The sequence below is a fragment of the Jaculus jaculus genome, chromosome 1, assembly GCF_020740685.1.
Source record: "Jaculus jaculus isolate mJacJac1 chromosome 1, mJacJac1.mat.Y.cur, whole genome shotgun sequence".
Classification (NCBI taxonomy): domain Eukaryota; kingdom Metazoa; phylum Chordata; class Mammalia; order Rodentia; family Dipodidae; genus Jaculus; species Jaculus jaculus.
The window spans coordinates 278,714,639-278,736,275 of NC_059102.1; positions in this window are offsets into that span (position 1 = coordinate 278,714,639).

The window sequence follows — 21,637 nt, forward strand, 5'->3', positions numbered from 1 at the left end:
ATACACAACAAGATCAATGTGAGCCTAGAATTATCAATGAGCTACTTCTTTGAACTCTTCTGAACGAACTTCAGCTTTTCAAATTTTCTCTCAAGGCTCGAGACATGGCCTAGCGATCTAACGCACATGCTTTCAAAGCCTGACAGCCTGAATTTAATTCCCTAGTACACACATAAAGCCCTATGAACAAAGTGCACATGTGTCTGGAGTTTGTCAGAAGTGGCAGGAGGCCTTGGCATGTCCATTTTCTCTCTCCCTCTTCTCTCTCACCAAATAAATAAATAAGCAAATAAATAAATAAGTCAATATATATATATATATATATTTTTTTTTTTCTTTTTTAAATTTATTTTTTATTTATGTATTTGACAGAGTGATAAAGAGGTAAATGGAGAAAGAGAGAATGGGTGCACTGGGGCCTCCAGCCACTGTGAATGAACTCCTGATGCATGCATTACCTTGTGCATCTGGTTTATGTGGGTCATGGGGAATTGAACCTGCGCCCTTCAGTTTTGCAGGCAAGCGCCTTAAATTCTTTATTTTTTAAATTTTTATTTATTTATTAGTTTTCTATTCAACAAATACAGGCAATTTGGTATCATTATTAGGCTCATCCATGACCAACCCCCTCCCCATTAGCCCCTCCTTGTTGAGGTATATGGGTCATGCCTTGTGGAGTTAGCCCACAGTTATTGGTGTGATGAATGTCTCTGCATATCCTGACCCAACATGTGACTCTGACATTTTTTCCGCCTCCTCTTCCACAAAATATCCCTGAGCCAGGTTGGGTTCATTTTTGGTCTGCCTCAGTGATGAGTTGTTGGGGGCCTCTGAGGTTCTGGCTCTCTGATTTGGTAGGAGTTGATTTTTCTCTGTGTTGGTCTCCTTCCCCCTTGTGCTGGTATCTGGTTCATCAGGAAATCAGCACCCTTGCTTGTTTTGCTAACTTTCCTTAGTTTCAGCTGGGCCCCTTTTGAGGTACGATGGGGTGGCTCTCTCCTTAGGATCTGCATCTATCTATCTGAAAAAGAGAAGCAGATTCTCCAACGGAGAGTAAGTTAGTTCCAGGACAAATGAAATAACCCTTACTTTTTTTTTTTATAGAGAGTTTAATAGGTGTAGGCCCTCTTGTAGCCCATAATTGATGGTAGCTTGATATTGGAGAGAGGGTTTATGTTTGAATATGATTCTGACTTGTCTCCCAGCTCCACCTATGGGTCCTGTACCACTGAGGGGTTCAGTTAGCCAAATCAAGATAATAAATAAATAAATATATAAGTCAATATATTTATTTTTAAAAGATATATATATATATACATATATATATATATATATATATCAGAAATTTCCTTTCCAAGAGTCAACCATGCATGGTGGCACACACTGGCAAACTCAGTCCTTGGGAAGTAGAAACAGGAGGATGAGGAGTTTGTGATCTTCCTGGACTACATAGTGAGTTTGTGGCCAGCCTAAGCTACATGACAACATATTCTCAAAAATCCAACAGTGCCATCATCTCGGCCATCTCCCACATTGCTTTGGCTGCTATGGTCTACCTACCAATTACTCTTATGCCAGCTATTGAGTATGTTTTAGATGAGTAATTAAAAAAATTCTCTACCACTAATGCATTGGCTTTTAAAATTCTGCTCCCTCTTTCCATGGTCCTATTTTAGATCAGAGCCACTTTGAGCATATACTTAGATTGACATTTAGAAGAGTTTGGGATAAGCAGTCAATCACAGCAGATAACAGACATCAGTGATATTGCTGTACAAGGTGCATATAAACTTTGATTTATGTTAGGGGATTGTTGTTTATGATACCTTTAAAATATTTGTGATGGAGTAAGGCTTTTACATGCAAGCCCCGAAGACAAAGCATTTATTGGTTTGTTTACTTAAACAATCCATTTATCCTTAGAGTGATTAAACTTGGAGTAGCTGCTTTTAGATGCACCCCAAGTGATGAGAATATTATCCAAAGGGCATACTATCTTTAGCTTTTGGTTTCAAAGTTCATTTTCAGTTTCAAAATTTATTTCCAACTTTGAAATTTAGAACTTGCATCTACCCAGATGTCTGAAAGCTGTCTCAAGCTAGAGGGTTTAGAGTAACATTTTAAAAAATATTTATTTATTTATTTATTTATTTATTTATTTATTTATTTATTTATTTATGAGAGAGAGAGAGACAGGCAGGTAGAGAGAAAGAGAATGGGTGCCAGTGCCTCTAGGCACTGCAAGTGAACTACAGACACATTGGCCACTTTTGCAGTTGGGTTCGCATTGCTGGTAGAAATCACCCAACCAAGAGCAGCTTGTGGGAAAAAAGAGGTTTATTTTGGCTTACAGGCTTAAGGGCAGAGTTCCATGATGGCAGGGCAAACGATGGCATGAGCAGAGGGTGGACATCACCCCTTGGCCAACATCAGGTAGACAATAGCAACAAGAGAGTGTGCCAAACACTAGCAAGGGGACACTGGCTATAAAACCCATAAGCCTGCCCAAAATAATGCACTGCCTCCAGGAGGCTTAATTTACAATTGTTGTCAGCTGGGGAGACTAGCATTCAGAATACCTAAGTTTATGGGGGACACCTGAATCAAACTACTATAGCTATCTTGCATCTGGCTTATGTGGGTCCTGGGGAATCAAATCTAGGTCCCTTAGCTTTGCAGACAAGCACCCTAGCTGCTAAACAACTTCTCCATCTCTAGAGTATAATTTAATTTGCAATTTATTTAACCTATTTTCAAGAGTGAGAATAACATTTTTCAAAATGTCATTTTATTTACTTACTTATTCTCTGCGTGTGATTATGGTTACACATTTCCCTGCACATGTTTGGAGGTCCAAAGACAACCTTCCAGGTGTCTGTGGTCCGCCTTCTTTGAGTTAGAGCCTCTAACCACTGCAAAGAACCTCCAGACGGCAAATGAAAGTCAAAATAGCTGGTCCCACTGTGTTTGCTTCTTTCTTTCAGTGTAACTTTTGGGAATATGGCATGTAAACATGCAAAAAGATGCTTGTATTTTAATAAAGTCACCTAAGGAGGTATCTGTGGCAAGTTATCCTACTTATCCATTTTGTTTCTTCCTCTTATCTCTTATCCTCCTTGTTGCCTAATCCCACATCATTCACACTTCCTACTGCATGGAGCAAAATAGAAACCATTGTCTGAGAGTAACCTCTTTGCCTTGATCCCTAACATGTTACACTCTTGTCTGTACATGTCTTGCCCTCTCCCAGCCTGCGCTCTGGATCCCAATACCTCCATCCACCCAAGAACCTCGCACCTTGATTGTTCGTGTGTTCTCAAGCATACTCATCCTTTCAGTTAGGCTCTTCTTTAGCTTGAAAATCATCTCCAAGTACACCCAGTTTCAAATAAACCAGCCTTCGTTTCCCTGAGTCATCTTTCTTCCTTAAAGAATTGAAGGAATTGTCAATCCTGATAGTCTCTGACTTCTTTATGTTTTAGCACTTGGCAAAGCAGCTCAATCGAGCTTCCAGCCTTAGCACTCTGTGGAAGCAGATTCCTTGACTCCCTCTCAGCAGTCTCATTAGTAGCCCAGGCTAGTCTTGAACTTGTTATCTTCCTTGTTCAGTCTCCCAAGTGCTGTGATTACAGGTGTGAGCCACCACTCCTATTTTCTGCCCTGTCTTTTCTACACTTTCTTTAGCCCTACTTGATTGTGAGTGACTGTCAGGGAGGAAAAATTTCCAAAAGAAAAAAATTACGTGTTTGTTGTAACAAGGAAGACAGATACTGACAGCTGACACCTGGCAAGCAAAAACAACCAAATAAAAACAAAGCCTGGTTCTACCACAATGGCTTACCTATCTATTTTTCTTTCTTTTTTTCCAGGTAGGGTCTTGCTGTAGCCCAGGCTGACCTAGAATTCACTATGTACTCTTAGGGCGGCCTGGACCTCATGGAAATCCTCCTACCTCTGTCTCCCGAGTGCAGGGATTAAAGGCATTTGCTACCATGCCTGGCTCCTATCAATTTTTAAATCTTTCCTCAAGCTCATCCTTCATGTTCGCTCTCTGCTACCCTACATCTGTTGTGTCCAAGTTCTGCCATTTACTACCTCTAGGGTTTAAATAAATTATTTATTTGTGCATATATGTATCTCCTTCTCTCTTTCTCTGTGAATGAATAGGCTTGCCAGGGTTTATTGCCACTGCAAATGAATGCCTATCTGGCTTTAGATGGATGGCGGGGAATGGAGCCCAGGCCAGCAGGCGTTGCAAGCAAGTACCTTTCACTGCTGAGCCATCTTACCAGTCTCCCCCTACCTTTTTTTTTTTTTTTTTTTTGAGGTAGGGTTTCGCTCTAGTCCAGGCTGACCTGGAATTCACTATGTAGTCTCAGGATGGCCTCGGATTCATGGTGATCCTCATGCCTCTGCTTCCCTAGTGCTGGGAAGGCATGTACCACAATGTCCAGCCTCCCATTTTTTTTTTTTTTTTAATAGAGAGAGGATTCTGACATGTGGCTTAGGCTGGCCTGAAACTCACTTGTATCGTTTTGAATCAATATACATTAGTAATTTTTGAGTTTTATCCAAATTAGCCAAGTGAAATCCTACCTACTTGAGACTAAATTTCTGCTTCCAGGAAACCTAAATTAGCCTTTCCTTCAATATGTTCTTCTTCTTTTTTTTCCTCAATTTTTAATTAACAATTTCCATGATTATAAAAATTATCCCATGGTAATACCCTCCCTCCCCCCACTTTCCCCTTTGAAATTCCATGCTCCATCATATCCCCTCTCCATCTCAATCAGTTTCTCTTTTATTTTGATGTCATGCTCTTTTCCTCCTGTTGTGATGGTCTTGTGTAGGTAGTGTCAGGCATTATGAGGTCATGGATGTCCAGGCCATTTTGTGTCTGGAGGAGCATGTTGTAAGGAGTCCTACCCTTCCTTTGGCTCTTACATTCTTTCTGCCACCTTTCTGCATTAGACCCTGAGCCTTGGAAGGTGTGATCGAGATGTTACTCAGTACTCCAATCACTTCTTTCCAGCACTATGATACCTTCTGAGTCATCCCAAGGTCACTGCCATCTGAAAAGAGAAGATTCTCTACCCAAAGTGAGAGTAGCATTAATATAAGGGCATAAATATTAAGAGAAATGCTTACTAGGCAGTTTGATAAGCATAGTATATACATTTTTCCAGACATCAGCAGATGTTACACCCCTAGGGCTCATGACTACCCTGGTTTTAAGTTTTCAGTATCAGGGATGTATTCCCCCACCCCCGTGGAGCGGGCCTCCAGTCCATTTGGAGGGGAGTTGGTTTCCACCATGACAGATATGCCACTGTTGCACCTGTTGGCTCATTTGGCCTGGCTGGCCAGTGATAAGGCTTGCAGTGTCCACTGTTGAGTATCTTCACTGTATCTCTTTCTCCCATTCAGCTACATGTAGAATGGCTTCTTCTAGCTTTCTGTCAGCTGGTCTACATGGAGGAGGTTATCAGCTCAGTTCCAGCAGGATTTCTCAGTGGCCTTGCAGTCCAAGTATGTGGAGCCTTCAGCAATAGGGTCTTACCATTGATTCCTGGTGGGAAACCAAGGGCCTCGGGAATGGCCTATAATGTTTTGGGGACATCAGGGACCTCCCTGGCCAACAACTCACTGGAGGTATCCCATCCCTGGCACTGAAAATTTTCTAACAACGATCTATGGCCCCCAAGTGTTCCATTGTCTGAAACCAGAGGATTCCATATGATTTATTTGCATCCTCTTAGATTTTGATTAGCCCTCCCTCCACCTGTTCTTCTTTTAAACAATATATTTCATTTATTTATTTGAGAGAGAGGATGTGAGAGAGAAATAGGGAGAGAGAGAGAAAGAAAGAGAGAGGGGAGAGAGAATATGGGTTCATCAGAGCCTTTAGCCAGTGTAGACAAAGTCTGGACACATGTGTCACCTTGTGCATTTAGCTTTATGTAGGTACTGGTGAATCCAACTAGGATCCTTGGGCTTTATAGGCAAGTGCCTTAACCACTGAGATATCTCTCCAGCACCTTCACTGTGTTCTTGAACTCTGCTTCTCCTTGGGCATCTCTGCATTCTTATTTAGTATGTGGCTGCTCCTGTTCTGCACCCCAGCTCTCTGCTGGAACATGAGCTCCACAAGAACAAGGACTCTGCCTTATTCCTCTTTCATTCCTCACAGGATTTAGCATGTGGCCAACTTCACGATAAGTGCTATCCCCTGTTTATTGGTTTGATGATCATAGTTTATTACTAGTGAGTCGCAACCAGGTAGATTTAAACCTCACATAATTAAACAGGAGAGCCCATTTATGAAAAAAAAAAGATTCAATTTTATTTTTTTTTGCACTTAGATAATTAAGCCAATTAGAAATAAGCACAGATTTTAGATCCACAAGAGCCAGGTTGTTGTTTATAAGGGCTCTTTTTGTTTCAGATTGTTACATGGGGAAGATAGGCTAACTCTAAATATTGTGAGTTTTCCCCTAGTCTAGTTTTATCTTTAATGAATGACCTGCCCTTTGGTTGTTTCTGTTGGCCAGTTATGAGCTCCATGTCCTCAACAGATGCAAGCAATTAGGGAAGCACCGCAGTAAAAAAGCATGCTCTGGGGAAAGAAAATCACCATTGTGATGATTTGGAAAGAATACTGATGACCTTCAGCTTCAAAACAAAATAGTTCTGCCTCTTCTTTGTATTCTTTATAAGAATATATTCAACCTATAAGTCACAGGGGAGGGGATGGCCCCTGTTCATACCCTGGAGGCAGCTGCATTTTCCCAAGGATGGGTTGGAAAAACGTAACTCATATCTTTTTCTAAACACTGGGTAGGTCTGAGGTGAATGTGACCTCAGCTTTTTCTTTTCCAAGTCACTTCTACTTACAAAATTTTGGCATGATAGTTTCAGTTGAAAGCAACTGGTAATCTGAATGTAAGACCCTTAATGACACCAGCGTTTCACACTGGGTTACTCAGTGTTTCATCACATGGAAAGTATCCTGACAGTAGCAATGAGGAAGAGAATTGATGGAGATGAATGTCAGAAATACTTTGAGGAATGAGTAAAATGTCCTTCAACTCTCTGTACTGAGTAGTTCAGTCTCCACACAGCTCTGAATTCATTATACCACACAGAATCTTTAGCTTTCTCTCTCCCTGCCTTTTTTTTTTTTGAGACAGGGTCTTACTCTGTAGCCCTTGTGGCCTGGGTGTAGTACAGTCTGGGCTGTCTGTCCTTGAATTCATGGCAATCTTTCTGCTATATCCTGGGATTACACACATATTCTGCCATGCCTGGCATCACAGTTTCTACGTTGCCTGGCTTCAACAATCTTAACTTGTCTGATGGAAATTTTAAACCGTCTGCCAAGAGCAGAGCAAGGTCTTCATATATCATATTTACACAACAAAATAAAGTGGAGTCAATCATATTTCAGTTGATTAAAATGATGTCTGGGAAAGGCAGTTTTTCTTCCTTATTTGCTTGCCTTTTCTTTGTGTTCATGATAACTGAAGTTCATTACCTTTTTGGTGCTTAAATCTTTTTATGAATTTGTGTTCTTATGTTGTCTAAGACAAACTCAAATGAAAATGATTCTTTCTTCCTATTTGAAAATTATGCTTTTAACCTTGTGAAACATGAAACAAAAACAATACATGCAAAAATGATATTTTGGGATACATTGTTTTATAGAGGGACTCTCTGCTTCACTGAATGACTTAGCTAGATTTTCTTTAAAAAAATGAGCCATCCTAGTAGTGAGCATCTCCTGTCATAACTGCTCACTGGAAAACACAGTGGTGTGGTTTGAATGAAAAATGCCCTGCACAGGCCCACGTGTTTGATTGCTTGGTCCCAAGCTGGTAGCACTCTTTGGACAGTTGTGGAACCTTTAGGAAGTGGAGCCTTGCTGTAGGAAGTGTGCCATTGGGCGGGGGTGGACCTTGAGGTTTTATAGTCCAGTCCCAATTTCCCATTCTTCCTTTGCTTCCTGATGGTAGTCAGATATGACTATCTCTGTTCCTGCTCTGGTTTGCCATGCCTTCCCAGCCATGATGGATTTCACACTCTGGAATTGTAAGCCAAAACAAACTCTTTCTTTCTAAAAATTGTTTCTGATCAGATATTTGTTCACAGCAATGAGAAAGTAACTGATACGCCTGTGTGGAAGAGAAACATCAGATTGCTTTTTGTGTTAGTTACTTGTGAGTTGTTGTGACAAAATACTTGACTTAGACAAGGAATCAAGGGTTTATTTTCATCACAGTTTCAGAAGTGACTTTGGGTCACAGGTGAGACTGAGCATGACAGTGACAGCATTGTTTAGAGGAGGAGAATGTTAATTTCTGCTGGCCAGAAAGCACTATAGACTAGCAGTAGAAAGAAGCCAGGGGAAGGTACAGTCCTCAAAGACACTCCCCCCTCAGTGACTCATTTCCTCTAATCAGAACTCACCTGTCACAGTTCACTGCCTCCCAATAGTTGATTCAAATTATGAATTAATCAATAGATTAAATCATTCATTAGGTCAAAGACCTCATGCTAAAACATCCTGAAAACTCCCTCACAGACAAACAAGGATGTGTTTACTAATATGATAGGCATATTTATATCCAATCAAGTTGATAGGCAGAATTCAATGATCCAATTGATCTTTATGAATAAGACTTCCAGATAAAATACAAAATTCTCAGTTAAGTTTGTATTTCAGATATATCACAAATAACTTTTCAGTGTATACACACACACACACACACACACACACACACACACACAGAGATCTCAAATAGTACATGGACAAATTCTTATTTGTTTGGAATTAAAATTTACTGAAGTGTCTGGTATTTTTTAAGACTGGCAACCTACTAGGATAGAAGAAAACCCTAAAAGTATTTATTTAAAACATTAATAAAAATGTTTTGATTTGTAACTAACAGGCTTTTGGGTGTTTTTTTTGTTTGTTTGTTTTTTTTTTTGCATCACATGAGCTAGCCTGTGTTAGATGATGCATGTAAAAGTTCTTTGGGTGCTAGGCATGGTGACAGACTCCTTCACTGAGCACTCAGGAGGTTCAGACAGGATGACCACAATGTGAGGTAAGACCCTGCCTCAAAAGAGTTCATGAATACATGTATGCAAATGTTATCTCTGGTCTCAAAAATATGGCCACACCAATTTTGTTTGTGTGAATTAGGGAGAGAGTAGAACTCAAGTTAACTTCAAGAGCTATATTAATTTTAAAATAGCTCTTTGTTCAAAGAAAAGGAGTAGATTAATCTGAGCTGAATATTCGTGAACTAATTAACATGTTCCACCATGAAACCAGTTTTGTTTACTTTGTATTAGGTATAGTACCAAAGAAAGTCATAGATCAAAGCATTTACCAAATATATTGGTGAGAATGTCAGGTAGGCAGGCTACTGCAAAGTGGGAAAGCTGTGAATAGGTTCTGAATGTCATCTGATGATGTTCTTAGCATTTGGATTGGTAGTGTTCTGCTAAGAATACATTCTGAAGGTTTGACCTGTTGGTCACAAGAGTGTGAGGTGAGACACACAGTAAGGTGGACATTGAATAGCTAAAGATAGCCCAAGAAATTTGACTCTGGATCTACAGCATTCCACTTCTCCACAGTCAGAAAGTTCTAATCAGTCTTGAGGAATTGCTATCATAAAAGTGGCTTTCCCCCACTGGTAACTACAGTTGATCAACATGACTGTATGGCAACAGAGGCTTGTAGGGAAGAGGTGAGAGGCATTTCCTCTTTTCTTCACCATAGTGCCATGCCAGCCAACTCGGAGTCACTTTTATTTCTTTAAATTTAAGAGTTCATTATGGAGCACTATTGCAGGATTTGGTGACTAATAAACTTAGCATTGTACTTACAGTAAAAGACAAATTCTGTTCAATGAATTACAAGAGCTTATATTGGTTACCTTTACCCTACCTCTCCTTTCTCTTATCACGCTTACACAAACCCTTTAGACCAGAACATACACAGTGATAAAGAGAGCAGGAGGCTAAGCAGAAGGGCTAGTTCACGGTGACAGTGATAGCTCTGAATCTTGACCCTTGCATTGTGTCACTTCACTTCTGAGTGTCATAATTTACATTGACACTATAGATCAGAGGACTTTGCATAAGGGAAATAAGTCACACTAAGTATTCACTATGTGATAGCCATTGTTATGGTTTTTTTAGTGACATATAAGAAGAGAACAACAAAGGTGAGAAAACAGGACGGGGTAAGAGAAGGAAGCCATCCATGAGAGGGGAAGAGAATGATACTTAGGAGTCATTTCTTTTATGGTGGAAGTAATAATCTTTATTACTTCAAGAATTTTCTTTCTGTTCTTAATTGAGTTCTTTAATTCTCCCAAAGTGAATATTCCATGTCAAAGGAAAGGAACATTTTCTGACTGTCAATATGAGAAGAGACCAGATTTCTTTCCAATTTCCAGTTGATATTCCCCTTACCCCATTCCACTCCCTAGCAATAAATGTGCAGCAGTTTTACCCCCAATTTGCCAGCATACATCCTGCTAATTTGACATCAGCTTACAATGAGGAGTCATTTCTTTTTTTTTAATTTTTAAATTTTTATTAACATTTTCCATGATTATAGGAGTCATTTCTTAATGGAATGAAATGGAAATGAGCAACCTTTTCCCTTCTCCCAATAAGCAAATATCCCATGTGTTTTACCTTCATTTTTTCCCATCTTGGTCAAACGCAGTGAAAAAATTTGCAATTCATGAAACAATTACTTGAATTTGCCTAATGGGAAATATAGTCAAACATCGAAAACATGTTTGCCTGACTTTCACATTTTTGGATAAGTGAGAAATTAATATTTTGAAATATTCAAGTGAGTCACATTACTTTGGTCCACTTTCCAAATGGCTGATAGATTTTTTTTTGTCCAATCTTTAAACTTTGTAACATAGTCTACTATCTTTTAAGCCTCTTACATAGCTGTTTGCTTTTAACAACAATTAATACTAAAGAGAGCTTTAAGACAAAAAAAGCCCTATTACTAACAAGTAACTAACAAACATACTCTTTGAGATTCCAAAATCTGAGAAAATTGTAACTACCCTGCTAAAAGAGGATCAAGAATGTTATTATCTTTGTGTAGAGACCAGAGATGCCTTTTCACCACTAGTAGAAAAGATGGACTTGAGTCTGATCTGGTGGGCGACACCTAGAATCTTGGCACTCCAGAGACTGAGGCAAGAGGATGGCTACAAGTTTCAGGTTAGCATGGGTAAGACCAGGACTCAAAACAAAACAAACAGGGCTGAGAAGATAACTCAGTTGGTGAAGTCCTTACCTCAAACCAAGCACGACTCAAGTTCAATCCCCGGTACCTAAGTAAAATGCTGGGTGTGACGGTATGTGCCTTTAACCCTATAATTGGGGATGCAGAGACAGGATGATCCCTGGGGACTCTCTGGCCAGCTAGTTTAGCCTAATCAGTGGACTCCAGGCCAATGTGAGATCAATGTCTCAAAGGAGATGGACAGTGTTCCTGCAGATGATACCCAAGGTTGTCCCCGGACTTCCGCACATACACATGCAACTTCACCCCCCAGTAAATCAAAATGAAATACACAAAAAGAGAACTGGACTTGAATTAGAGTACCTTTGATGTACACATTTTGATGGAGACTCCTAAAGCAGGGTCCAGTTGTGAGTAGACAGTATTTGATCCAAGTAAATGCTGTGTTTGGCCCTTTGTGAATGAGCAACTCTGGCATGTAAAAGGGCCTGTGTTGTGAATAGAAGATCCAACATAGCTCATCTGCAGTTAGGAACTTGTTCTAAGTTATAAACAATTCCCCAATTTTTCTGACATTCTTTGGAATCCATGAAATCCCTGTACACAAGTGGAAGAGAATCTTCTTTGAGCCTCATCCCCTCAGGTCATCAGCTTATAGCCTCAGGCATAAGTTTCATTATAACACATCATTACCATAGCTTGCATAGCTACACATGCAAATGACCATCATTCACCCACTGGCATATTCACAGAAAGGGTTTAGGAGGCCCCTTACCTTCCACCCCTGTTCAGGATGGAATGACCACATCACCATTGATTACGACCTCTGACAGACTTAACATCCTAGCCCACATTCAACTGCACATTTGAAATGGAGATAGATCAAGCACACAGCTAATGAATTTAACAGCCTCATTAGGTAACTCTGCCTTCTCTTAATAGTTCACAGAAATGCTCTGGGCATTTTGAAAGAGGCCTTAATGGAGAAGGCTTTGGGGGTTTCAGGCGAATGTCTCCTTGCATTTGCCTCTCTCCTCACGGAGTACCTTCCGACCAGCAGCTTGGGGCTCAGTGCCCTCTCCTGACGGCCTGCTTGTCAGGTCCCATCTGCATGCAGGGTGCCGGACATGGCTGCTGAAGGAAGTAGTCATTTTAAATGGCTCCAAACACATTCGGTTATGGCACATTATTTATTTACTTGATCTTGAAGTCACAAAAAATTATATCGGCTGAGATCTGAGACTTCTCTCTTCACGCTGTCTTTCCTCCTGTGAGCTGGGTTGAGGACTCAGCTGTGAGCTACATTTGAAGTCCTCTTGCAGCAGGTCACAGTTAGACAGAGATCTGCTGCCTGAGACACTATGTAAGGCTTCTTCCAATGCCCCCTCCTTTTAAAAAAATTTTTAATTTTTATTATTTTTATTTTTTTAGCTCTTCTGGTTGATTCAATGTGCAAGGATCTAGTATCCTATAAGTTCCAGGAATTCTTTTATTTCCAAATAGCTGCAACAGAAGGACTTGCCTTTCCATGGGTGAATACTTTGATAAGCATCTGTATTCAAATGCCCCACATTTAGGTATTCTCTGTAAATGTTATATTCAGTTTGTATCAGCAATCAGCATAAGTAACTGTCTATAACAATTTTTCATGTCATGGCAAAAAATAGTATTTGTGGGGATATGAGGATATGTCTGTGAAGTCTGGAGGAGCACATTATTTGTATATATTTAGTGATTATGAAGAAAGCTGCAGAGCATTAAGGGAGATACTAAATATATAATCATCAAATAAAATATTTTCATAATTTCTTCTTTTTTCTTCTGTTTGAGACAGGTCTGGCTATGTAGCCCAGAGTAGCCTAGGACACACTTTCATTGGGCTTCAAATTTGGAATCCTCCTGCTTCAGCCTCCTGATTGCTGGGATTAGGAGTGTGTGCCTCCGTGTCCAGCTTTAATTTTTTCTTCTCTTTTTCCTAACTTCTTTTTATTCTTGACATACCAGGGATTAAACCCAGGGACTTCTGTATGTCAGCCAGGCACTTTACCTACCACTGAGCTACATCCCCAGTTTTATTTTTGTAATATTGATGAGAACCTTAAACTTGCTTTCATGACTATAAGTTTTATATCAAGTGCTAGCATTGATAGTCAATAATGTGCATTTTATATGAAGACCTTGCATTATTTTCTCACATATATAATAAACTTTAAACCAATTTTTATAATTATTTAAAAATCTTGGTGGGATAGGGGGCTGAGAAGATAGTTCACAAATTAAAGGTGCTTGCTTGGAAAGACTGGTAGCCCAGGTTCTATTCCCAAGCCAGGTCCCAAAAGTAGTGCAAGAATCTGGTATTCATTTGTAGCAGCAAGAGGTCCTGGCATGCCCAACACACACACACACACACACACACACACACACACACAAATAAATAATTTTTTTGGGGGGGTTTCAAGATAGGGTCTCGCTCTAGCCCAGACTGACCTGGAATTCACTATGTAGCCTCAGGGTGGCCTTGAACTCATGGCGATTCTCCCACCTCTGCCTCCCGAGAGCTGGGATTAAAGGCGTGCACCACCACACCTGGCTAATAAATATTTTTTTAAAAACATAAAAACTTGGGGCTAGGGAAATGGCACAGTGATTAAGATCATTTGTTCCTCAACCATGAAGACAGTCTGATTCTGGAACCTGCGTGAAAAGCTGACAAGCCTGTGCACATCTGTAACCCCAGTGCTGGGAGGGGTATTGCAGAAGCAAGAGAAACCCTCGGGCTTGCTGGACAGCCAGTCTGACCAAATTCTGACAGCACCAGATTCAGTGAGAGACTCCTTCATAAGGAGATAAGACAGAAGAGGGGTGGAGGAAGACTCAGTGTTCTCCTCTGGCTTCTGATGAATGTGTGTGGGGCACACATATGTACATACACCACACCACACAACACATACTACATACACACACATACCAACCAAACATATCACTATTAGAAATAACATATTGGGAATGATGTATTACATATAGATGTAGGAAATATGGAGCCAGGGAGATGGCCTGGTAGATAAAGTGCTTTCTGCATGAGCATGAGTACTTGAGTTTAGACCCCCAGAACCCGTGTAAAAAGCTAACTACTTTAGCAGGATCTGCAATCTAAGTGTCTACAGTGAGAAGGGAAGCGGAGACAGGAGAATTTCCCAGAAGCCCATGGGAAGCTAGCCTGAAAAAACACAGGGGTGAACAAGACTTGCTTCAAACCAGTTGAAGGCGAGGATGGACACCCTAGGATGCCCACTGACCTTCACACGTGCACTGAGACTCAGGCACAGCTCCCCACACAAGTACACAATGAAATAACACACTGAGGAGAACAGCTTTTCCTTGCCTTCCACTTGTAATTGTGATGCTGAGATCTCTTAAGATGTGCTGACTCTAAAACCAGTCAGCTACCAAGCACACGAGGGCAGAATGTACTCACACTGGTGGAGGGGTCATCTTACAGCACTGTGCAGGGGCAGCCCCTAGTTTGGAGTTTATAATTCCATGGCTCCTAGTAGCTTCCTGAAGCCCTTCATGTAGTGACCTCCATGAATACCTATTCCTGAATCTGGGTAACCATCCCTGACCTGTGGCAAATGGTTTGATGTCACTCATTTCAAGGAGTCCCTTGCTTAAGTCTTTGTATAAACTTGATGCTTTCTGGTACAATGCCTTGCCAGAAGCTGAAACTCGTTTTGTGCTCATGTCTTCTACCCATAAACCTAACTTTTCTATTCTTAAGAATGTGTCATATTGTATATTGTAGTTGCTTTCTCACTGCTGGGACAGAGCAGCCGAGCAGAAGCAGCTGATGGGAGGAAAGGGTTTATTTTGGCTTACAGGCTTGAGGGGAGCTTAGTCATGGCACGAAAAGGTTGGCATGAGCAGGAAGCTGGCTCACATCTTGTGACCTACCTGGGCAGAAGTAGTCTAAGTACTGGGACTGGAGCTGAGCTAGACTTCCAGTCTTCCCCTAGTGACATCCCTCCTCCAGCAAAGTCCTATCTCTGAAGCTGCCACCAGCTGAAGACCAAGCGTTCACAACACAGGCGGCTACAGGGCTGTGCCATTCAAGCCGCCACGTCGTAGTTCTAATTTGCAGCTGGAGATGCAACAGTAAAACAAACACACATTTCTTTTGCCTTGTTCAGAATTTTATGGATAAAAGATGAATAGTTTAATGTCATTCATTTCAGGGGCTTCCTTGCTGAAGTCTTGCATATGCTGTCACTCTAGCTCTTTTTTTAAAAATTATTTTGTTTATTTTTATTTATTTATTTGACAGCGACAGACAGAGAGAGAAAGAGGGAGAGAGAGAGAGAGGGAGAGAATGGGCACACCAGGGCTTCCAGCTACTGCAAACGAACTCCAGACATGTGCGCCCCCTTGGGCATCTGGCTAACGTGGGTCCTGGGGCAATCAAACCTCGAACTGGGGGTCCTTAAGTTTCATAGGCAAGCACTTAACTGCTAAGCCATCTCTCCAGCCATACTCTAGCTCTTAGCAACCTAAGCACAGGACCTCTATTTTTCTTTCTCTTTGATAAGAACTTTCACCTCTTAATTTAAAGGAAGGTATTTTCAGTGTCTCTTTGACATACCTGAATTTCCAGGGTCACTATTTATTTTATTTGTTAATTTATATTTGGAGTGTTGGGGACTCAACCCAGGGTCTCACACATACCAAGCAAGTGCTTACCACTGAGCCACACCCTGTAGCTCACCAATGCCATTAATTTTATGCTTTGGGGCTGTTATAAGTAAAATGCTGCTTGAACATAAGCACCTTGCTATTGTGATAAGCTAGTTGGTTTGATAACCAAGATGAGAAGTCAGTAGTGATTGGGTAGTGTAATCATCATGGGCATTCGCTAAAGGGATGACTCATGTCATGGGAAGGACAGAGTGACTGGTGTGAATTTCATCTCACTGCTAGCACAGAGCATAATTTAAAGCCTCCTCCACATCTGGCTCTTATAATCTTTCCATCCCCCCTCTTCCACCATGTTCTCTGATCCTTGATGGGAGTGGTATAGGTGTCCTGTTTAGGGCTGGACATTATCTTTCACTTATTCTCAGCAGTTTTTCCACTTTCACCAGCTGTGCATCTTTGCAAGAAAAATCTTCTGTGATGGAGGCCAAAAGCAGCACTAATCTATGGGTATAAATATATATAGTTTAAAGGCAGTTTTGCAGCTGTTCATTTAGCATAAAAACAGTAGTAGGTTTCCTCTAAGGCCTATGACCTTCCTAGCCTTAAGTTTTTGGCCAGGTTTACCATAGCTGGAATGAATTTCCTCCTGTGGAGTGGCCCTCAAATCTAATCAAAAAGGGTTGGTTACCCTTGTAACAGTCATGCCACTACTGTACTAGTGGGTACATCTTACCTGGCATGTCTATTGAATAGCACATATGGTCCACAGTGGGGTAAGACTGTTGATGACTTTTCCCAGCAGCTTGTGTAGCACTTTCCAGCACTATTAAAGCTAGATAGCAGGGAGGAAACTTTCAGCTCAGTTCCACCTTAATTTCTTAAAAAAAAAATATTTTGGGTTATTTTTGTTTATTTATTTGAGAGCAACAGACAGAGAGAAAAAAAAGGCAGAGAGAGAGATTGAGAGAGAGAGAGAAAGAGAGAGAGAGAGAGAGAGAGAGAGAGAGAGAGAGAGAGAGAGATTGAATGGATGCCCCAGGGCCTCCAGCCACTGCAAACGAACTCCAGATGTGCACACCCCCTCTTGTATCTGGCTAACATGGGTCCTGGGGAATCGAGCCTCAAACCGGGGTCCTTAAGCTTCACAGGCAAGTGCTTAACCGCTAAGCCATCTCTCTCATCCCCACCTTAATTTCTCTATGTCCTGAAGCTGAAAGGTGTGGAGCTTTCATCAGAGAGGGACTTTCCATCTAGCTTTAGTGGACAACCAAAAGCAATGGTAATAGCCTATATTGTTTTAGGGGTCTCTGTCCTCCACAGAATTTTATTTATTTAAGAGAGAGAGAGAGAGAGAGAGAGAGAGAGAGTGAAGGGCAGATAGAGAGAATGGGCTTGCCAGGGCCTCTAGCCATTGCAAAGGAACTCCAGAGTACCTCCTTGTATATCTGGCTTACATAGGCACTGAGGAATTGAACCTGGATCCTTTGGCTTTGCAGGCAAGCACCTTAATTGCTAAGCCATCTCTCTAGCCCATCCATAGTGTTTTGTTATTCTGCTCAGGCACTTTGGCTTTGAACTTGCTATGTAGTGCAGACTGGCTTTGAACTCACAATCTTCCTGTTTCTGCCTCCTAGATGCTTGGATTGTAGGTATAAGCATGTTACTATATCCCTGTTTTGGATTTTCTTTTCTGTCACTTCTTCCTGTTTTTAGCTCCTTCTTTCTCTGATTTTGCCTCTTCAGTGCACCAATGTTTAGTATTTTGTTTATCCTATCTAAAGTAACTCTTCATCTGGCATCTTCCCTTGATTGAAGTTCACCTTTCCCCTTCTCTTTTACTTAATATCTTGGTATTATAATAAGCTTTAATTCATTCCTCAAACACTTGGCTTTGACTTCTGCCTAAGCTGCTATAGTGAAGTCATCTCACTATGGCACCTATTGACATGCATACTGTCAAACCCAGTGTACAGTTATCCTTGCTAGATACGCTAGATTAACCATGACTACTTTAGCAGATCAAAGAGGCGTAAGAATTCCTTCATGCTCCTCCCATCAGAACTGCCTCCTCCCTGTCCCTTTCCCTTGAGTCTGGGTTGGCTTTGTGGTCGCCTTCACAAGCAGATTGTGGTGGAAATGATTTGCCAGGTTTTGGTCTTGGGCCTTAGAGACTGGCTTCCAGCTCTGGACACTTAGAGACTCACTCATGGAGCCTTGAATCACCTTGCAAAAAGTCAAAGTTATGAAACCATGTGCAGAAGGGAAGGAGCTCGGCTAAGTCCAACCTCATGCTCCCTTGAGGAAGGCAGCTCTGCTCCCCACTATGCCACCAACTGAGGTACCTGCTCAGGAGGAAGTAGACACGTGCATCTAGACCAGTGCAACTGGTCAGCTGAACACCTTTGTGTGTCCTCCATGAGTATACAGAAGACTTGTGAAGTGTAACTGTACCTCAGTTCCTGATGTATAAAACTGAGAGATGCAATACAAAGGCTATTGCTTCAAGCTAGTTTTTCTTGCAGAGCAGTAATCAAAAACCCATCTTCTGCTTGAGTCTCTAGATGGTGTGCCCTAGGATTCTAGTTCACCTAAACACTCCCTCTATGAATCACTAATATATACTCTTTTCTAAGGCTGTTTTTTTTTCCTTCTTTCTTTTTTTTTCCTTTGTAGTGTTGAGGATGAAGCCATGGTTTTGCACATGCTAGTCAAGTGCTCTATCTCTGATCTATAACCCTAGCATAGATGATTTTCCAAAATTGAATTCCTAGACATGAAATTCTTGAAACAATCAGTTTCTGTATTAAGGTATTTTATGTCTATTATTAATACTACCTGTGTTAAATATGTGAATTCAAAACCAAGCATATTGGAGGGTTCAGCACTAAGTGTGACATCTCTATCAAACCCTCCAAGGATCAGGGACCATTGAAGAAGAAGTGGCAGAAAAAAAAATGTCAAGAGCCAAAGGAAGAGGAGGAGTGCTTTGAAATTCTGTCTTCCAGACACAAATAGCTGTAGCACTCATGACCTCACAGTGGATGATGCTACCTACACAAGACCTGCATAGTAGGAGGGAAAAAAATGGCATCAAAACAGAAGAGAGACCAGTTGGAAAGAAGCAATCCAGTGGAGGGGGGAATTTGAGAGGGAGAAGAGGAAGGGTTGTAGGAGGGGATTGTGATCATGCTATATTGTCTATCTGTATGGAAGCTATCTATGAAAGTTAAAAAAAAAAAAAAAAGCCAAGGGGCTGGAGAGATGGCTTAGTAGTTAAGGTGTTTGCCTGCAAAGCCAAAGGATCCCAGTTTCGACTCTCCAGGACCCACGTAAGCCAAATGCACAAGGGGGAGCATGCATCTTGAGTTCATTGGCAGTGGCTGGAGGCCCTGGTGCACCCATTCTCTCTCTCTCTCTGCCTCTTTCTCACTTTTAAATAAATAAATAAGTAAAATATATCAAAAATAATAAGTCAGAATATTCCTTAAGGTCTTAAAATAAAAAATAATAAAAATAACAGCCAAGCATGTCATAGTCAAATGGAATAGACTTGACATAGAATTACAACTATATCTTCTTTCTGATTCAGAACCTGTATGCTATCCCTTTGTATGCTAACATAAATTAGTGATCAATAAATAAAAATAAAAATACGGTATACAACATAGTTCCTTTCATTAATATTTCCTGAGTGCACTTATATGACACTGGCCCTAGTGTCATTTAAAGCATTAGTTTTTGAAGCAGTTTTAGGCACATAGTAAATTAAGTGGTAACAGTAATATTTTTGTTGCTGTTTTCAAAATGAAATTTAAGATTTAATTATCTCTGCGAAATCTTAGGTATAAATTACAATCTTGTCTTTCAAAGTTTCAGTCTTTTTTTTCTTAAAAAAATAATAATATTTTCATTTGTAATCTGCTTTATTTGTCATCCTTTTTTGTTACACTTTACATTTGTTAAGAATAGGTCTATGTGTAATTTTTTTCCATATCGCCCAAGAATCTGTCATGATTCTGTCATTGGTTTAGTGGATGTTGGACTATGCATGTATCACATTGTGTTCCTTAGAGATTTATGATCTCCTTTTCTTATTAGACTGCATACACTGCATAAAATGTAATGGAATATATTGCATTTATTATATTAGTGATTCAAGTGATGTCAGAAATAGTATACATGGTTGAGAAATGCTCTTCTGATTAAAAAAAAAAAACTGGCTGATCCATGGTAAACTTCAGGTAAAATATGAATAAATATTAAGTGGTAGTAATAAACAATCAAAGATCATAAAGAGTATAGAAATTGAATATATTGGGTAGGAGGATCACTGTGAGTTTGAGGCCAGCTTGAGACTATAGAATGAGATCCAGGTCAGCCTAGGGCTAGAGTGAGATCCTACCTCAAAAAAAAAAAAAAAAGGTGGGGGAGATTGGACTACTAAAAGACCCAGTTACTCCATCTCTCCAGCCCTCCTTACTGGGCATTTACCCTAAATGCTTCATGCTTCACTACAGAGATATTTGCTAAACCATGTTTATAGCTGCTCAGTTCATAATAGCCAAGAACTGGAATCAACCCAGGTGCCCATCATTGGACAAATGGATAATGATATTGTAGTACATATACACAGTGGAATTCTACTCAGCAGTAAGAAAAAAATGATACAATGAAATTTGTAGGGAAGTGGATGAACTTCGAACAGATCATACTCAGTGGACACACACAATCACAGAAAGAGAAATACTGAATGGTCTCATTCATCTATTTTTCCTAACATGGATCAGCTTGAGTTACTGGTAACTTAACAGATAGGCAACTTGAGGCCCAGACAGTAGGGATTGAAGGGGTTTGGGGAGAGGAGAAGGCAAGGGTGGGGGGAAATAAATGCAAAACTAATCTCAAAATGAGCTGGTACCATAGAAACCTTTCTCTCTGAAGGCAGACTGAAAGATAAAATCCTCAACAGGAGTATGGGGGAGCACCCAAAAAGAAGGTGCTGGAGAAGGTGGAATGAAGCCTAACCTTAGAAAATTTGGCTCTGACCTACAACTCACAGTATCATAACTAGGTGCCACCTATATTGATCTGTTGATTGGAGAGAACTACAAGGTCCCCAAAACAAGACAGGCATCTGTCAAAGCACTTGATTACCCACCTGAGGTAAAAGGTAAGACCCTATTGCTGAAGACACCATATGTTACCCACACAGAGCATAGAAAAGACTTGGCTGGAATCCAGAGTAGAGCCAGTCCCCAGACAGTTAGCCCATCTAGTGCTGGAAGGCTCTATATAAGCTACTGGGGGAAAGTGGTAAACAAGGGTATGAGGAAGCAGGGGCCTAAGCTACTCAGAAGCAACCAGCCTGAGAAGAAGTGCACCATTGCAATGGAGGCACACAGCCTTGGTGGGTAACTAGTTGTTTTCTGATTGGCTAAGAGATCCACCCAGTGGAAAGGAAACCACATCAGGACTATAGGTCTGAATCCTATGGCGACAACGATTATGCTCTCTAATGTCAAGCTTCCAGTAGTCTTTGGCTAAAAGAGGGGCTACATCTATCAAACTCTCCTAAATTAATAACGCTTATCCCATTTAACCTAATGGTGACTTCACCCTCCAGTGGAAAAATCTATTTTTCTTTTTTAGAAGGCA